Source organism: Rhinatrema bivittatum, chromosome 7 (assembly GCF_901001135.1).
Source record: "Rhinatrema bivittatum chromosome 7, aRhiBiv1.1, whole genome shotgun sequence".
Taxonomy (NCBI): Eukaryota; Metazoa; Chordata; class Amphibia; order Gymnophiona; family Rhinatrematidae; genus Rhinatrema; species Rhinatrema bivittatum.
In genome coordinates, this window is record NC_042621.1 from 77467085 (window position 1) to 77484227 (window position 17143).

A 17143-nucleotide genomic window follows, 5' to 3' on the forward strand; every position below is an offset into this window, starting at 1 on the left:
AAATGTATACTTAAAACAACCTTGTATGTAGCTAATTGCCACCTTTTAATTTGCAGTCCTTGTTACAAATAGTGCTCCTGCTGATATGAAATTAGAAGAGTGTTGTGTATACATCTTATACGCTTTGACAGTAGGAGCTGGCAGTAATTAGGTGTCACACATCCGATTTACTAGTGAAATTACCAAAGCAATGACTGCTGGATTCCTTTATTCATAAAAGGTGCACATCTAAGAACCTGACATTTCAGTTAAATAAGCTGCCATGCAATACCTTGAATACAGTTTACATTTTTTGATTATTTTTGATGGGGTTGAATGCAAGGAGAGATAGTAAAACTTTGATTTTATTATTAAATATAATCAGGAAAATGTGAATTGTGCAAGTCCAGTGCAGGGATTATGTGTTCCATAGGGACTTGAGAGCTCTGTACCATAAGCATCATATAATTTTCTTATCTTGCAAGTTGAAACAAGAAGAATGTAAATGTCAGTCACTTGTTGCCTGTATAATTGATCAGGCACATGATCTCTCCCTCAGCAACGTAGTCTTTGAGGTCTTCCTTTTTTCCTTTTGATCATTTTGTTCTATTGAATGCAGTCCCTTTCCCTTCTCTTTCTCCCATGTTCTGTTTCGGTGTTGCTCTGACCCTGCAAATCTTCTAGCAATTGGATCCAACTACCTGTGTGTTGCACTGTCCCCTACATTCATATGAAATGCTTACAGGAAGCCAGCATACACCTGTGCTGATAAGTTTTTGATGCATTAGACTTATGAATGTAAATCCAGAATTCTTCTCTGATTCATCTGTCTTCCTTAACTCATGGATTTCTCGCATACTTTGCACATCAACATGGTCTGTGTACCCTCAAATCTCAATTTAGTCTACCCTTTAATTTTTTTTCTAGATATTTATTCTCGCTATAATCATGCCGAGCATTCACCTACGTCCTGTTGACGAGTTACTATTATTTTATTATTATTATCTATGTAATATTTAATTTAATCTATTATTAATATCCATATGTTATAGGTTATATGCTAAATGCTATATGTTATACGTTATATGTTAAGAAACGCTGTTCCATGTAACGCCTTTTGTGCGAAAGTTTTGTTATATGTAAACCGACCTGATTCGATACTTGTATTGAGAATGTCGGTATATAAAAATCCGAAATAAATAAATAAATAAATAAATTTCTCTCGTCACCTACATTTTTAAGCAGAGGTTCTGATTAATTTTGGCACCTAAAAACTGGCTTCCTGAACTTAGGGGACTCGCACTAGTATTGAAGATGTTGCTGAATATTTTCTGATGAGACGTGATTATGTAGAATGAAAGTTAAAAAAAAAGAAAACAACAAACTACTGAAATGGCAGTTCAAGAAATAACTAAAATGTTGGCTGGGCTTTCTCATGGGGCTCTCCATTCCAGTAAAGACAGCTTCCTAAAAAGCGCCACAAATAAGTGCATTACTTGCAGAAGGTGCTTATTTGTTTTTATTTTATAAATGGTGTACAGAATGGCACTATTCAAAGTTGTATTAGCAGCCAGCATTTTAGTTTGCTTGGGGCTGCTACGTTGGGTATCAGTGAATGGATTCGGTGAGAGATGTTTTAGTGTAAAAGATGACCTGAGATGTTGAGCACGAGTTGAATGGTTCCATCTGCTCTGAACAGCGTAAGATATATATATTTTTTTCTTGTGAGGGGCATTTTTCACAGCACTTACAGTGGGGGAGGGGGTGCATGTATGTGTCTCTGTGTGTATCTAGGTAGATAACTGGATATATGAGGCACACACCCACATTTAGTTAATGTATTTGGGGGCTGCAGAATAACTCCTCCAGGTTGAGGAACCTTTTAGATTACCATAAAGTACCAGCCATCTGTAATTACCAAACTGATGTTTGCGCACAGAGCATGGTTCCCAACCCTGTCCTGGGGACCCCCCCCCAGCCAGTCGGGTTTTCAGGATATCCACAATGAATTCTTTATTTTGAGTTTAAATGGCTACATCTGAGCTGGTAAGAAATTATTGGCTAAATTTGCTACTAAGAAAAACCCTTCAGGTTATTAAAGCTCAAATGACTAAAATGGCTATGCAGTGGGATGCTTAAAGTATTCCCTTCTGCTAGAGGTTTCAGTTGGGGATTTTTTGTGTTTTAGGACTTTTTCCTGAGCGAGCTAGGTCGCCTTCTCTTCCAGCCCATGTATGGGACGTCTCCTCAGACCGAGTGCCTCGGTTTCCCTTGCAGCAGGAATCTTCTTCATAAGAAATTTGATCGCTGGCCACCGGTGCTGTACATTGCAGCACTGCAGCCAAGCCCGAGGTCCAAATCCATATAATCCTTTTGTAGAATATTTTTCAATAGGAAATGCCATTATCTTTTATTTTATTAAAGCCTGTTTGAATATTTAAATGTTTGTCATATCTGCATTCTCAGTTTCTGCATAATCTAGTTCTTGCTGCTGAATAGCTAGGTCCCCTACATAATCAGCTTGGAGAAGAGACGGCTGAGGGGTGATATGATAGAGGTCTTTAAGATCATGAGAGGTCTTGAATGAGTAGATGTGAATCAGTTATTTACACTTTCGAATAATAGAAGGACTAGGGGGCACTCCATGAAGTTAGCAGGTAGCACATTTAAGACTAATCGGAGAAAATTCTTTTTCACTCAACGCACAATTAAACTCTGGAATTTGTTGCCAGAGGATGTGATAAGTGTAGCTGGGTTCAAAAAAGGTTTGGATAAGTTGTTGGAGGAGAAGTCCATTAACGGCTATTAATCAAGTTGACTTAGGGAATAGCCACTGCTATTAATTGCATCAGTAGCATGGGATCTTCTTAGTGTTTGGGTAATTGCCAAGTTCTTGTGGCCTAGTTTGGCCTCTGTTGGAAACAGGATGCTGGGCTTGATGGACCCTTGGTCTGACCCAGCATGGCAATTTCTTATGTTCTTATAATCGTGGATGCTAGGAGCCTGGTTGAGGATGTGTTAGTGCATGTTCCCTCTACTCTGACATGATCTGTGAGCTTCTGACCTATATAGTTTAACCTACAAATATATCTTTCTGCTGCTGATTTGGCTGGGAGTAGGAGGAGAGCAGATTCATTGGTCTGGGTCCTTGACTTGGGTTTGAACTGCATGCCACTATGGTGGATCTTATGTGATTCAAACCCTGAATCAAATCTCAGGCAACAAATGGGGAGGACAGGGCTTGAGGCGCTACTGCTTTTGTCTTCCTGCCAACTTGATCAGATGTCTGTGGTGGAATGGGAGAGGGGAGTTGATCAATGGAGTGGGGGAGGACGCTTGAGGGGGGATTGGCTGGAGCGATGAAGATAGAAATTAGATGGAAGATGAGAGGGATTGCTGGGGTGATGACAAAGTCTTGGGGGATTGGCTTAAGCGTGTGAGAGGGGGTGACGGGGACGTGTATGTAAGAGATAGGGTTACGTGTACGAGACAGAAAGGGGTTGGTGTGGAGGGGAAAGGTAGGGGAAACAGAACTGGAATCAGGGAAGGGAAAACGTCCCCCACAGCTTTCCAAGATCCTCCTCCTCCTACATTAGGAACATAAGAACATGCCATACTGAGTCAGACCAAGGGTCCATCAAGCCCAGCATCCTGTTTCCAACAGTGGCCAATCCAGGCCACAAGAACCTGGCAATTACCCAAATATTAGATAAATCACAAACTACTATTGCGTTTTAATTACTGTAATAGCAGTTTATGGCTTTATCCTCTAGGAACTTATCCAAATCTTTTTTTAAACCCAGTTACACTAACTGCTGTAACCATATCCTCTGGCAATGAATTCCAGAGGTTAACTATGCGCTGAGTGAAAAGGAATTTTCTTCGTCTTGTTTTTAAATGAGCTACTTGCTAACTTCATGGAGTGCCCGCTGGTCCTTCTGTTATCTGACAGAGTAAATAACTGATTTACATTAACTTGTTCAAGTCCTTTCATGATTTTGTAGACTTCTATCATATCCCCCCCCCCCCCCACCTCCTTCAGTTGACTCTTTTCCAAACTGAACAGCCCTAACCTCTTCAGCCTTTCCTCATAGGGCAGCCGTTACATGGCCCTTATCATTTTGGTCACCCCTCTCTGCACTTTCTCCAGTGCATCTATATCCTTTTTGACCAGAATTGCACACAGTATTCAAGTGTGATACAGAGGCATTATGACATCCTCTGTTTTATTTTCCATTCCCTTCCTAATAATTCCTAAGATTGTTTGTTTGCTTTTTTGATCGCCACAACACACTGGGCCAACGATTTCAATGTGTTATCCACTATGACGCTTAGATCTCTTTACTGGGTCGTAACTCCTAAGATAGAACCTAACATTGTGTAACTACAGCAAGGGTTATTTTTCCCTGTATGCATCACTTTGCACTTGTCCATGTTAAATTTCATCTGCCATTTGGATGCCCAATCTTCCAGTCTCGTAAGGTCCTTCTGCAATTCATCTCAATCCACTTGAGGTTTAACTACTCTGAATAATTTTGTGTCATCCGCAAATTTGATCACCTCACTCATAGTATCCCTTTCCAGATTATTTATAAATATATTAAACACCGGTCCAAGTACAGATCACTGAGGCACTCCACTATTTACCCTTTTCCACTGTGAAAACTGACCATTTAATCCTACTCTCTGTTTCCTGTCTTTTAACCAGTTTGTAATCCACAAAAGGACATCGCCTCCTATCCCATGACATTTTAGTTTTCTTAGAAGCCTCTCATGCGGAACTTTGTCAAATGTCTTCTGAAAATCCAAATACAGCACATCTGCCGGTTCACTTTTGTCCACGTGTTTATTCACCCCTTCAAAAAAAAAAAAATGTAGATTTGTGAGGCAAGACTTCTCTTGGGTAAATCCATGCTGGCTGTGTCCCATCAAACCATGTCTATCTAAATGTTTTGTGATTTTATTCTTTATAACAGCTTCCACGATTTTTCCCGGCACTGAAGTTAGGCTCACCAGTCTGTAGTTTCCCAGATCACCCCTGGATCCATTTTTAAATATAGGGGTTACATTGGCCATCTTCCATTGGCCATCTTCCAATCTTCAGATACATCAGATGATTTTAATGATAGGTTATAAATTTTTACTAATAGGTCTGAAATTTCATTTTTTAGTTCCTTCAGAACTCTGGGGTGTATACCATCTGTTCCAGGTGATTTACTACTCTTCAGTTTGTCAATCAGGCCTACTACATCTTCCAGGTTCACCGTGATTTGGTTCAGTTGATCTGAATCATTGCCCATGAAAACCTTCTCCGGAACGGGTATCTCCCCAACATCCTCTTCAGTAAACACCGAAGCAAAGAAATCATTTAATCTTTCTGCGATGACCTTATCTTCTCTAAGTGCCCCTTTAACCCCTCGATCATCTAACGGTCCAACTGACTCCCTCACAGGCTTTCTGCTTCATTTATATTTTAAAAAGTTTTTATTGTGAGTTTTTGCCTCTATGACAAACTTCTTTTCAAATTCTCTCTTAGCCTGTCTTATCAATGTCTTACATTTAACTTGCCAATGCTTATGCTTTATCCTGTTTTGTTCTGTTGGATCTTTCTTCCAATTTTTGAATGAAGATCTTTTGGCTAAAATAGCTTCTTTCACCTCCCCTTTTAACCATGCCGATAATCGTTTTGCCTTCCTTCCACCTTTCTTAATGTGTGGAATACATCTGGACTGTGCTTCTAGGATGGTATTTTTTAACAACGTCCACGCCTCTTGCACACTTTTTACCTTTGTAGCTGCTCCTTTCAGTTTTTTTCTATTTTTCTCATTTTATCAAAGTTTCCTTTTTGAAAGTTTAGCGTTACAGCTATAGACTTACATACTGTCCCCCTTCCAGTCATTAATTGAAATTTGATCATATTATGATCACTATTGCCAAGCGGCCCCACCACTGTTACCTCTTACCAAATCCTGTGCTCCACTGAGAATTAGATCTAAAATTTCTCCCTCTCTCATCTGTTCCTGAACCAATTACCCCATAAAACTGTCTTTTATTCCATCCAGGAACTTTATCTCTCTAGCATGCCCTGATGTTTCACTTACCCAGTCAATATTGGGATATTTGAAGTCTCCCATTATTACTGCACTACCAATTTGGTTAGCTTCCCTAATTTCTCTTAGCATTTCACTGTCCGTCTCACCATCTTGACCAGGTGGACAGTAGTATACTCCTATCACTATAGTCTTCCCCGACACACAAGGGATTTCTACCCATAAAGATTCAATTTTGTATTTAGTCTCATGCAGGATGTTTATCCTGTTGGACTCTATGCCATCCCGGACATAAAGCGCCACACCTCCTCCCGAGTGCTCCTCTCTGTCATTGGGATATAATTTGTACCCCGGTATAGCACTGTCCCATTGGTTATCCTCTTTCCACCATGTCTCTGAGATACCAATTAAGTCTATGTCATCATTCACTGCTATACATTCTAATTCTCCCATCTTACTTCTTAGACGTCTGGCATTAGCATACAAACATTTCAAAGTTTGTTTTTTGTTTGTATTTTCATTTTGCTTTTTAATTGAATGGGATAAGTTAGAATTTTTTAGCTCAGGTGAGTTTTTAGTTACAGGCACTTGGACTATTTTTCTAATTATTGGAACCTCACTGTTGGGATGCCCTAATTCTAATGCATCATTAGTATCCTTTGAAGATACCTCTCTCCGAACCATGCGCTGCTGAGCGACTGTCGGCTTTCCCCTTTGTTCAAGTTTAAAAGCTGCTCTATCTCGTTTTTAAAGGTTAGCGCCAGCAGCCTAGTTCCACCCTGGTTAAGGTGCAGCCCATCCCTTTGTCTTCCTCCCTCCTCTCATAACTGTTTTTCTTTTCCCCTCTGTCTCATATCTTTGGTCTGCTCTTGTTTTCTATTCCCCTATCTATCCCCTGTTCTCCTGTACTTTCGCTTTTTTTTTCTTCATCGATCTCGAGTCCATTGTCTCTCTTCTCTTTCACCATCCCTGATTCTGTCTCTCTCCCTTGTCCTCAGTCAATCTCCTTTCTCTACCCCTTTGTCTATCCCTGGTCGTAGATCTCCTCCTTGTGCTGACATTTGAGATTCCTTTTCCCCACTAAAAAAAAAACCTATATAGATGAAAAGAGACTGGAAATAGGACATTTCCTGCTAGTTAATATGTAGAAGAATGCAGATTATGCAAATAGGCTACAGGATTGCAGTAGGATTGCCACAGGAAACTGGAGCCTGTGGTCATACCCTCCCCCCCAACCTTTCTGCCAGAAACTAGATTTTTGGGTTCCTAAAATAAATGTGTCTAGTTTGCAGGCCCTTTACCTTTTTGGTATCCCTTCCATCTTTTCAATGCCCTTATAAAAGTTATGGCCTCTAGAACTGAATATAGCACTCGGGGTGAAGTCTTATTAGAAATGTATTTATTTTTTTACTATTGGTGATATTTCCCTCTCTCCACCCAGACATCCTTTTAGCTTTCCCTGTTGCTTTTAAATTGACTGTCAAACTTTAGGTCATTTTAGATGACTACTCCTAAGTCTTTACCTGTTTGGCAGTTGCCAGTTTTTGTCCTCTTAATTGATAAGTGGCCATTTGGCTTTTTTACCTAGTTGCATGATTTCATATTTTTTTCCACTGGTATGCAGTTTCAAACGCTTGAACATTCTTCCAATTGTTTTTTCCTAGCCTTCCTTTTATTGTAAACTTTTTAAAGAATTGTGTGTGTGTGTGTGTGTGTGGTTTTTCTATCTTTTTAAATAGTTTTAAAAGCCAGTTTCCTTAGCATTCGGGTAGAACAATCCCAATGAGTGGGTTGTGTACCTCCACCAGCGGATAGAGACGGAGCTAAAGCTGATGTCATGGCCATATAGTTCCGCCCTGACAGCTCACCAGTATTCTCCGTCTCCAGCAGATGGTTGCCTGTGAATCGAAAGGAGGTGATAGACGTAGTCCATATAGCACTGCTTGCCTCCTGAGGTGTGATACCGTGCAAAACCCTCCCTGATTAGAGCGCCCTCGGTCCAATAGCCTTGACTGCCGTGTACCAGAAATTTCAATAGCAGTTGGAAGCCGAGAGAGGCTCGGCGGTGAAGGCTTTAGCCCTCTCCCCCTGTAGCCAGGACCTGTTTCTGCTCTTGGCCAGGGAAGGCTGAGCTCAGATTAAAATTCTTTTGCTAAATAAAAAATACAGCAGCAAGAGGAAAACAGGAGAAGAGGATCTGTTACCTCGGGGTTTGCCTGTCCTACTCACGACTCTGGGGAGTGCAGTGAGCAGATGGTGCAGGCACAGCAGGTTGAGCAGCTTTTTGGCTAGACCCTGTTTCCAGGTTTTTTCCTTTGGTGCCTGATAGGCTGCGAGGTGATTTTGCCCCTTTTCTCGCTGCAGGCATGGATATCCTGAGGGATACCATGCAGTCCCTCACTTCAGTCCGGTAGCCTTGAGGGGCCTGGTTCTAAAGTGCGATTAGCCAAGAGAGGCTTGGTGGTGAGGGTTTAGCTCTCTACCCCTATAACCAGGACCCGTTTCTGCTCTGTCACAGAGGGCTGGGCTCAGGTGAACATTTTTCCTTTATTTAAAAAAAAAAAAAAGAGAAAAGTCATAGGCTAGCCCGCTCACATCTCTGCGGAGTTCAGCTTCGGACGGTGGCTTTGGAGTTTCATTGGAATCAGTCCATTTCTCTACCTGCCTTGGACAGGGGCAGAGATGAAGATGAGTACCGCCTTTTGCGTTCCTTTGTCAAGAGTCCTTTTTGGCGGTGTTAGACAGGAACAGCCTTAGTCACCTCCTGATTGCCTAGTCGTGCTCCATGGTAGAGGTAAGGAGCTCCAGTGATGCGGGCAAGGATTACTCGCTGGCTTACAGAAGTCATTACGACAGCCTAAGTGGCTACGGAAGTTGCCTTACCGAGACAGATTAGACCACATTCCACGTGGGTTCAGGCGGTATCGTGGGCGAAACTACGCTTATTGTCGTCTGTTGAAATTTGCTGATCGGCGACATGGTAATCTTTGCTCTCCAAGCATTACCCGCTTGGATGTTAGGGCGAGGGAGGATGCCGCCTTTTCGTGGGTGGTATTGTCTGGGCTGCTGGCAGACTCTCATCCTTTTCACGATTGGCTTTGGAACATTCCACTCATTGGGTTTGACCTACTTGAAATCTAAGGAGGGATACAGTACTACTTACCTGATAACTTCCTTTCCTTTAGTGAAGAGTAGGTCAATTCGAGACCTGCCCTTGGCTGCCAGTGTTTGAATTTGTGGTTAGTCTTTCTTAAGGTGAGCTATGCAAATTCCTACTTTTTGTTGTCAACTGGTAAGTGACTTTTCTAGCTCTTAATTTGCTTGATATGTTCCTTTATTTGACTGAGGTCAGTGTTCCCTCCAGCAGCTAGATTGGCTCGTGGAGCAAGGATCAACTTTTTTTTTTGGTCTACATGTGGCAGGATGTGGCATGAGGAAGAAAACCTAGTAGGTGAAATGAGCAGGGCTGTAATGAGGGCAGGATAGCTACCAGGACCAGAGCCTTGAAGAGGCACTCTACCAGTGCCAGGGCCCACCTACAACAGTACCCTCCAAAGAGTGAAGGGTGTAGGTGGCATATGTCAATTCCGCCTGTCTTCTCCTTCACACCCCATCAAGGCCAGAATGCCATATGGCTGATCTCTGTCATTCTCCCCTCCCCAGGAACAGATCATGTTCATGGGCTGACCTAACCCCTGGTCTTGGAGGAGACTAGTACATGTGTGCTGATCCAGACCCTCTCCACCCTGCCTCCATGCCACCAGAAAGGAGAAACCTAGAGAAGAGCATGCTCTGTAGGTTGATCTGGTCCCTCTTCTCCCAAAGAAGAGCTGGCTGGATGGAGTGAAGGAGAACAGGTGGTCATGGCTGTGAGGAAGGCTGCTTCTGCTCTGCACTACAGGCTAGGAGAGGAGGAGGAGGATTGCTGAAGATGGGAAGAGTAACATCTTCCTCTGTGTTTGGGGGAGGGGGATTACCGTGACTTGAAGAGCTGCCCCCTCCTCCCAGCGACGGGGGAATGGTGATGGCTTGAGGCTCACTGGGGGCTCATGTGGGGAGGTAGAGACCCTAAGAGTTGATCATTGTGGGAGGAGGGGTTTTGAGGGGAAACTGGGGTGAGGCTTGCAGGTAGTGAAATTAAGGATGACAGGGGAAGACTCTGGATGGCGCACGACCATGGGGGGGGGGGGGGGCCCCGCCCTGGTGGTTGAGCATAGGTAGGGGGTGGTGGGAGGGCGGGATCAAGGATGAAGTTGGTAGAAATGAAGGGTGTAACTGGCATGGATCTACCTTCTGGGCAGCTGCTCTGCCTGCTATCCGCTACAGTAAGCTTTGGGTGGGGGGAACTTGCTGCAGCTTTGGAGAGTCCGTCCTTCCTTCCTCCACCTTTTCCCATTGGAGAATGGCCGGCAGCCAGGGGTGTAAATCCACCACCGAGGATAACTAGGAACTCAGAATTAGTGTGGGAGATTAAGCTGTGGGGAAGGAAGGACAGACGTACAACCGCCAGTCCCTGGTACTGAAATGCCTAGTTACAGCACGGGAGGGGAGGAAAGGGGAATGTGGTGGTAAAGAGGGAGTAAGATTGTATGGGGGCTGTTACTGGGAGAGAATGTGTCACCCCCCCTCACCCCACCATTCACTCTCTTCCCCACTCCACGAGGGGAGGGAGGGCAGATACAGAAGAAGGGTAAGAGGCAGGATTCCTGGGATGGTTGCCCGCTTCTTAGAAATATTCTTATTCATACTCTGCCTGCCACATCTCTGAGAACTCGCAGCCCTGTTTCCTCTTTTGGCAGCATTTCAAATAACTGCAGAGGCCAGGCGCCCTCTTGGTCATTTGTAATATCCTTCTTTAGAAAAGTTTGAGGGCCCTGCTCTCTTCTCCCGTGGGCACTTGGAGCGCACCGCGAAGGCCGTTAGAATGTTTGACCTCTCCAAGATCTCGTCATTCAGACCAAAGATGATTTTGACATCATTCCTGCATGGAGCGGTGTCTCCTTAGAAGAACATCTTCTGTCTGCAAAGGTTCTTGCATCTGCCTGTGTGGCCAGCAGCTGGCAGAGAAGCCTTGATGACTGGCACTACTGCTCTCAAGTTTCCCTAATTCAAACCCTTTTTGTCTGCTACCATTTGTCCAGTATATGCGCAAGTGGTTTTTTGTGTAATTAACTACTAATACGCAGGGTATTTTAACTCGTGAGCTTAAAGAGAACTTTCTCAAGAAAATACACCGTGTTTCACTTTTGAAAAAGTGACCTTTCACAGTTAAGTGTGTAACTTGTATACCTGTACTTGATTTCTGTATGTGATAAGTATTTGTATATAGTTTAAATACTGTTTTAAAACAGTGTAAAACGTTTCCAATAAAAATGTGCCTTTGCTGATTATGCAAAAAAAAAAAAAATGTAAATCTTTATGCAAATGTTGCCACATAATTACAGAATTTTGGAAACCTTGCCACAGAGTTTGCTAACTCTTGCCATAGAACCTTGAAAAATCTGCCCCAGGAAACCGGGCACTCTGCCTATGGCTAGTGAGTTACTCCTGGGGGAATTCTGCGCACAAAAACTTAGAAATCTGCAACCTTATATTGGTCAAAATAACACAATTTACATGACAGTCTTTAAGTAGTCACAAATAAAAATAGTGTCGCGCTTCAACAGTATTCTCGTTATGGTAGTAGTAGAAGTAGAATCTTTAAAGAAGAAACTAACACACCATGATTAGTTATCAGCACAAAATTGCCAGTGACCATCATATCTGGGCAAAATGTGTTAAATGAATACACATTCTTCAGTGTGCTATGCACATCCAATTGTTGCCACAATGTTTAATCATCAGTCATTTTTAATTATTTTTTCAAGTGATGCAATATTAAAGTACTTGTGAGAAATAATAAAGAATTTTCCACGTGACAAAGAATTTTCCACAAATTTCATCCACAATGTTATTAATAATGGTATCTTGACTTAGCTTGTGTAGTGTTCTAAGCCCAACGAACTGATGCCAAGTTTAGACTGCAAAAAACGCCCGACCCGGTCTGTGTTTTGCAAAGCGGGATTCCTTCTTCACGGGGCTCCTTGCTCTTCCGGTGTTATTCCAGCTGTGTAAAGTCAACTTTTGAGTATGAACGCGTCTTACCGCAGAGTATTATGCAAATTTTGTGCTGATAATTTGCGCTGATAACTAATCATGGTATGTTAGTTTCTTCTTTAAAGAGTCTATAATTACTTATAGACTCTTTAAAGAAGAAACTAACATACCATGATTAGTTATCAGCGCAAATTATCAGCACAAAATTTGCATAATACTCTGCGGTAAGACGCGTTCATACTCAAAAGTTGACTTTTCATGCATACAAGCTCCCAATGTCTCTCACACACACACACTCCTTCACAATTGGAGAATGTCCGGCAGCCAGGGGTGTAAATCCACCACCGAGGATAACTAGGAACTCAGAATTAGTGTGGGAGATTAAGCTGTGGGGAAGGAAGGACAGACGTACAACCGCCAGTCCCTGGTACTGAAATGCCTAGTTACAGCACGGGAGGGGAGGAAAGGGGATTGTGGTGGTAAAGAGGGAGTAAGATTGTATGGGGGCTGTTACTGGGAGAGAATGTGTCACCCCCCCTCACCCCACCATTCACTCTAAGTAATTACATTTTAAATTAATACAGAAAAATGTTATTACTTAAAGATGCAGAATTTCCCTAGAAATTCACTGTAAGAGTGTCCCTTCCAGTCGCTCTCCCTACTCCCCTGGCCACTTTGCCCTCTCAGGCCCCAACTCTCTCCACCTGCCAATATCTCTCCCCTCCACCTCTAGGTTCAACCCCCTTCCACTCTATCGCCAGTCCCAGAGTTTGACCCCGTTCTCAGTACTGCCCCTCGCTCAGGCTCCCTCTGTCCCTCCTCTCTCTCTCTCTCTCACACAGGCTCCCTCTGTCTCTCCTCTCTCTCTCTCACATGCTCCCTCTCTGTAGTGCACATACACACACCCTCGTACAGGCTCACACACACACACAGGCCCTCTCTCTCTTGCATACACACCCACACAAGCTCCCTTTCTCTCTCACACATACATCCTCACACAGGCTACCTATGTTTGTCTCTCACGCAGCCCTTCACACAGGCTCTGTCTCTCTCTCACACACACACACACACACACACACAATCCCTTCACACAGACTAGCACCCTCACATACACACGATCCCTTTTCATGCATACAAGCTCCCAATGTCTCTCACACACACACACTCCTTCACAATCTCCTCATATAGGCTCCCTCTCTGAAACCCACACTCAAGCATCCCCCCCGCTCTCTTACCTCCTATGCTCTCTCACACCCTCCTGCTCTCTCAACCTCCCCTCCCCTTCCTCTCCCCCCCCCCCCCCCCCCCCCCACACACACACATTTTCTCTCACCGGGGCCTTTGTCTTCGTGCGCTCTGTTCGCGGCATGCCGGGGTGTCCTCTGCTATTTTCTGCACAGAATTTGACAATTCTGTGCAAATCCTGCATGCCGCAGTAGTGCAGGGTAAACACATTTTATGTAGGGTTCTTCTCCATTGTCACCACCTGCAGTCTGCCCCCCCCCCCCAATACATACCTCCTACTCCGTACCAGCATTCAGTAAGCTCACTGCCCCTCTTTTAGTATGCACTAGGACACCCTGTCCCCTAAGGCATTCAAACCTGGTGCTTAGTATGGTGTGGGGCCGAGTGAGTGTGTGTCTACTGTTTATGTATATTTCTCTGTGAGTGGGAGTTGTGTAGGTTTGTGTATGAGAGTGACTAAGGAGAGTGTGCACAGGTGGATGTGTGGTCCACGTTCTCATGATCTCTGGTCTCCCCGCTCTCTCTTCTAGTTTCTCCCTCACCTCTCTGCTCCCTTCTCTGACCATTTCCTACAAGTCTCCTTCTTACTCTTCCATATTTCCACTTCATCTAGCCATAGCAGTTACTGCACTGCCTCCTATTTGCCTTTACAGTGCCTAACCTCCCTGAGAGCTGCACTGCATGTGCTCTAGTGCCTCCATTGCCATCTCATCTTTGCTCATGGGGCCTGGCTTTCCTGTGAGGCCTGCTGCCCAGACACTCTGTCTGTACCTCCTCAGGATGTCTGACTGCAGCCAGCATATAGCGCTGCACTAAATTCAAGCTAGGCCAAAATGTGTGCACAACCCAGTGTTGTGCAGTGATGGACACGATGAATGCCAGAGCTTGCAAACTCTATTTTCCTTATCATACTGCTACACTAGGTTCTGGCATTTGGAGACAGGATACACCCTTTTTCAGTGATATCACCAAATGGTATATAGGCTAGTGCAACACTAGCAATAGCCAAGATTTCTCAGTCTCCAGCATATGGGGGACACATGCAGAAAGATTCTTTGGCTCCCTGGTAGATCCTGCTTCCAGAGCAACAGCTTGCATTCTGTTTTCCCCTTGTGAAGCAGGATCTTAGCTCCTTGAGTAATCTTAGTGGAGCAGAATCTGGCTTCTGGCTCCCTTCGAGGTCTGATTTTGAGCAGGGCCTTGATAAGTGGCTCCTGGGTTCCCTTTGGGGCCTGGCAAATTGTTCGGGCCCTTGTAGGTGGCTCCTCGTCCTCCAGTGGAGCCTGCTTGAGTCTTAAGAGCCTTATTACTGTGGCAGTCTTTGCTGGCAGCCCCGACTGCCACTTTGGGGTGTCTCATGCCCCTCAGGGAATGAGTGGGTAACTCCTTTATGTTTACATGTGCACAGGTAGTGTGAGCCTGGCGAGATGACATCTTTATCTTTATTGATATACTGCCATAGTCCGAAGCCCAAGGTGGTTTACAAAATCACAACCTACACAGTCAAAAAAAAACAAAACAGAAATGCAACACAGAGCAGAAATTTAAAACCAATACATATTCAGCAGGGGACTGATTTTCAGAGCACCTCATGTTAAAAGCATTCTGAACGCCTACAGTTTAAGCCATGCACAGAGAGTTTGTTTTCCTCTTGCATTCCTTTGTGTGCTTCTGGGAAGGTTCCCTGGCCTCAAGCAAAAAGTGCTGCTTGCTCCTCCCTTGGACTGCTCCAGTCCCAGTCCTCCTCAGGCTCTTAAAACATTTTTTTTGTCAGAAAATAAAAGGAACTAACTCCTGAGTGCAGTAGTCCAGGATCTTTGGTTGCGACCCTTCATCCTTCTCTCTGTTTAAATTATGCAATAAGCTGCTGATCTTTGAAGCCTGGGCAGGGAGAGAGGGTTCAGGAGCTTCATGGTCAGGTCCTTCCCAGCTCTTTTTCTCCTCCAGGATGACCTTTGGACGGGAGGTGTGCATGGTGGAGGACAGTCCCTTGGAATAAGGAGAGTTTGCATCATAAGAGGGCTCCTCCATCTTCAAGTTATTCTAGAAAGAAGGGCTTGTTTTTGCTTGTCCTTCAGGTTGATGCCCTGGCATTTGCTGTGGCCTGCAAGCAGATTCAAAGTCTAAGGCCCATCTTTGTAAATATTCCCTTTTAAGGGTACTTTTTGGACAAGGTCTGGGAAGGCTGATTCCCAGAACATAGTGTCTGCCAGCCTTGGCGATGTCAGAAGAATCAGCCTGGGGAAGCGATGCTCTATCCATCTGTAGGGTGAAGGCAGCAAGAATTGTTGCTGTGGGAAGTTTCTTCAGCTACTCATCTGCCCATTGAGGGTTGGCAACTTCACCATCCCTTCTACTATTCCCCCCCCCCCCCCCCCCCCCCCCCAAAAAAAAAAAAAGCTGTTTCCGTAGGCGGCTGATTCTAGCAGCCCTACTGAGAGTGATTTCCTTCCACCACCATGGGATGGCATGGGTGATCCTTCCAGGTTACTCTTTTTGTTCCAATGCCTTCATGGTGTGTCCCTGTGTGCCAGCCTCCAAGAATGGTAAAGGCTGTTGTGGAGAAGCTTCATGCTTTGGTAGCTCTCTTCGAGTACCACTTGAGGTTTGTGTTTCAGGTTGGTACTCCTGTTTGGGGTTCTAAAAGAAAAAGGCTGCTTTCTTCCGATGCTCCCTCAGTCAGAAGGGGGACCTCAGATGTCATGGGGAAACTCCTCACTCCGTCAGTCTGTTGGTGAGACACGAGGGTTATTTTTTTCCCAAACCTTTTAGAAGCTGCTGTTTGAATTCCCCTCTGGAAAGATATCACCAATAGAGGCTACAAAGTTAAAATCAACAACAAAGAATCCCCTTGCATCAAATCATCATTAGGTGTACCCCAAGGCTCTTCAATGTCTCCCACCCTCTTCAATATTTACCTCCTTCCCCTTTGCCAGTTGCTAACAAACCTAAAATTAAAACATCTCTACGCTGATGAAGTACAGATTCTAATCCCCATAACAGAATCTCTTATGTAAACACTCATATTCTGGAAAAACTGCCTCCAATCCATCAACCTCCTGCTCACCAGTCTAAACCTGGTCCTTAACTCAGCGAAGACTGAACTCATCTCCTCCGATCACACCGACCTGCCTCCACAGACTCCTCCCAATACCATGATCTCGCAAGTAAGAGACCTCTGAGTAATCCTCGACAACCGTCTGAACCTAAAGAAATCTAATAACACAACCAAGGATTGCTTCTACAAACTACAAGTTCTAAAAAGACTCCAACTACTCCATTTCCATGATTTCAGGACAGTCCTCCAAACCATGCTTTTTGCCAAGATAGACTACTGTAACGCCTTCCTCCTGGGTCTCCCCACCTCCACCTCCAAACCTCTTCAGATGCTCCAGAACGCAGCTGCCAGAATCTTAACAAACACCAACCGCGGTGATCACGTCACACCTATCCTCAGGAACCTACATTGGCTCCCAATAAGTTACAGAATCTTACACAAGTCCCTCACCATCATCCACGAAACCATTCACAAACAGCTCCAGCTCAACCTTCAGATCCCATTCAGACTCCACACCTCTACAAGACCCATCAGAGAAGCGTACAAAGGAACCCTGCACATCCCCACAACTAAAGTCACCCTTCGTATAGCCACTAGAGAACGAGCATTCTTGACACGGGACCTGCCATCTGGAATACCATGCCTCCAGATCTCAGACTGGAACCTTGCCTGTTAACATTTCGGCAAAAACTCAAGACCTGACTGTTCCTACAAG

The 17143-nt window shown here is 44.3% G+C and overlaps 1 protein-coding gene across 5 annotated transcripts in view; it reads left to right on the forward strand.

Moving 5' to 3' along the window:
* CHD9 (chromodomain helicase DNA binding protein 9) overlaps nucleotides 1-17143 on the forward strand; it is a 406054-nt gene that overhangs the window by 3945 nt on the left and 384966 nt on the right. The window lies entirely within an intron of this gene.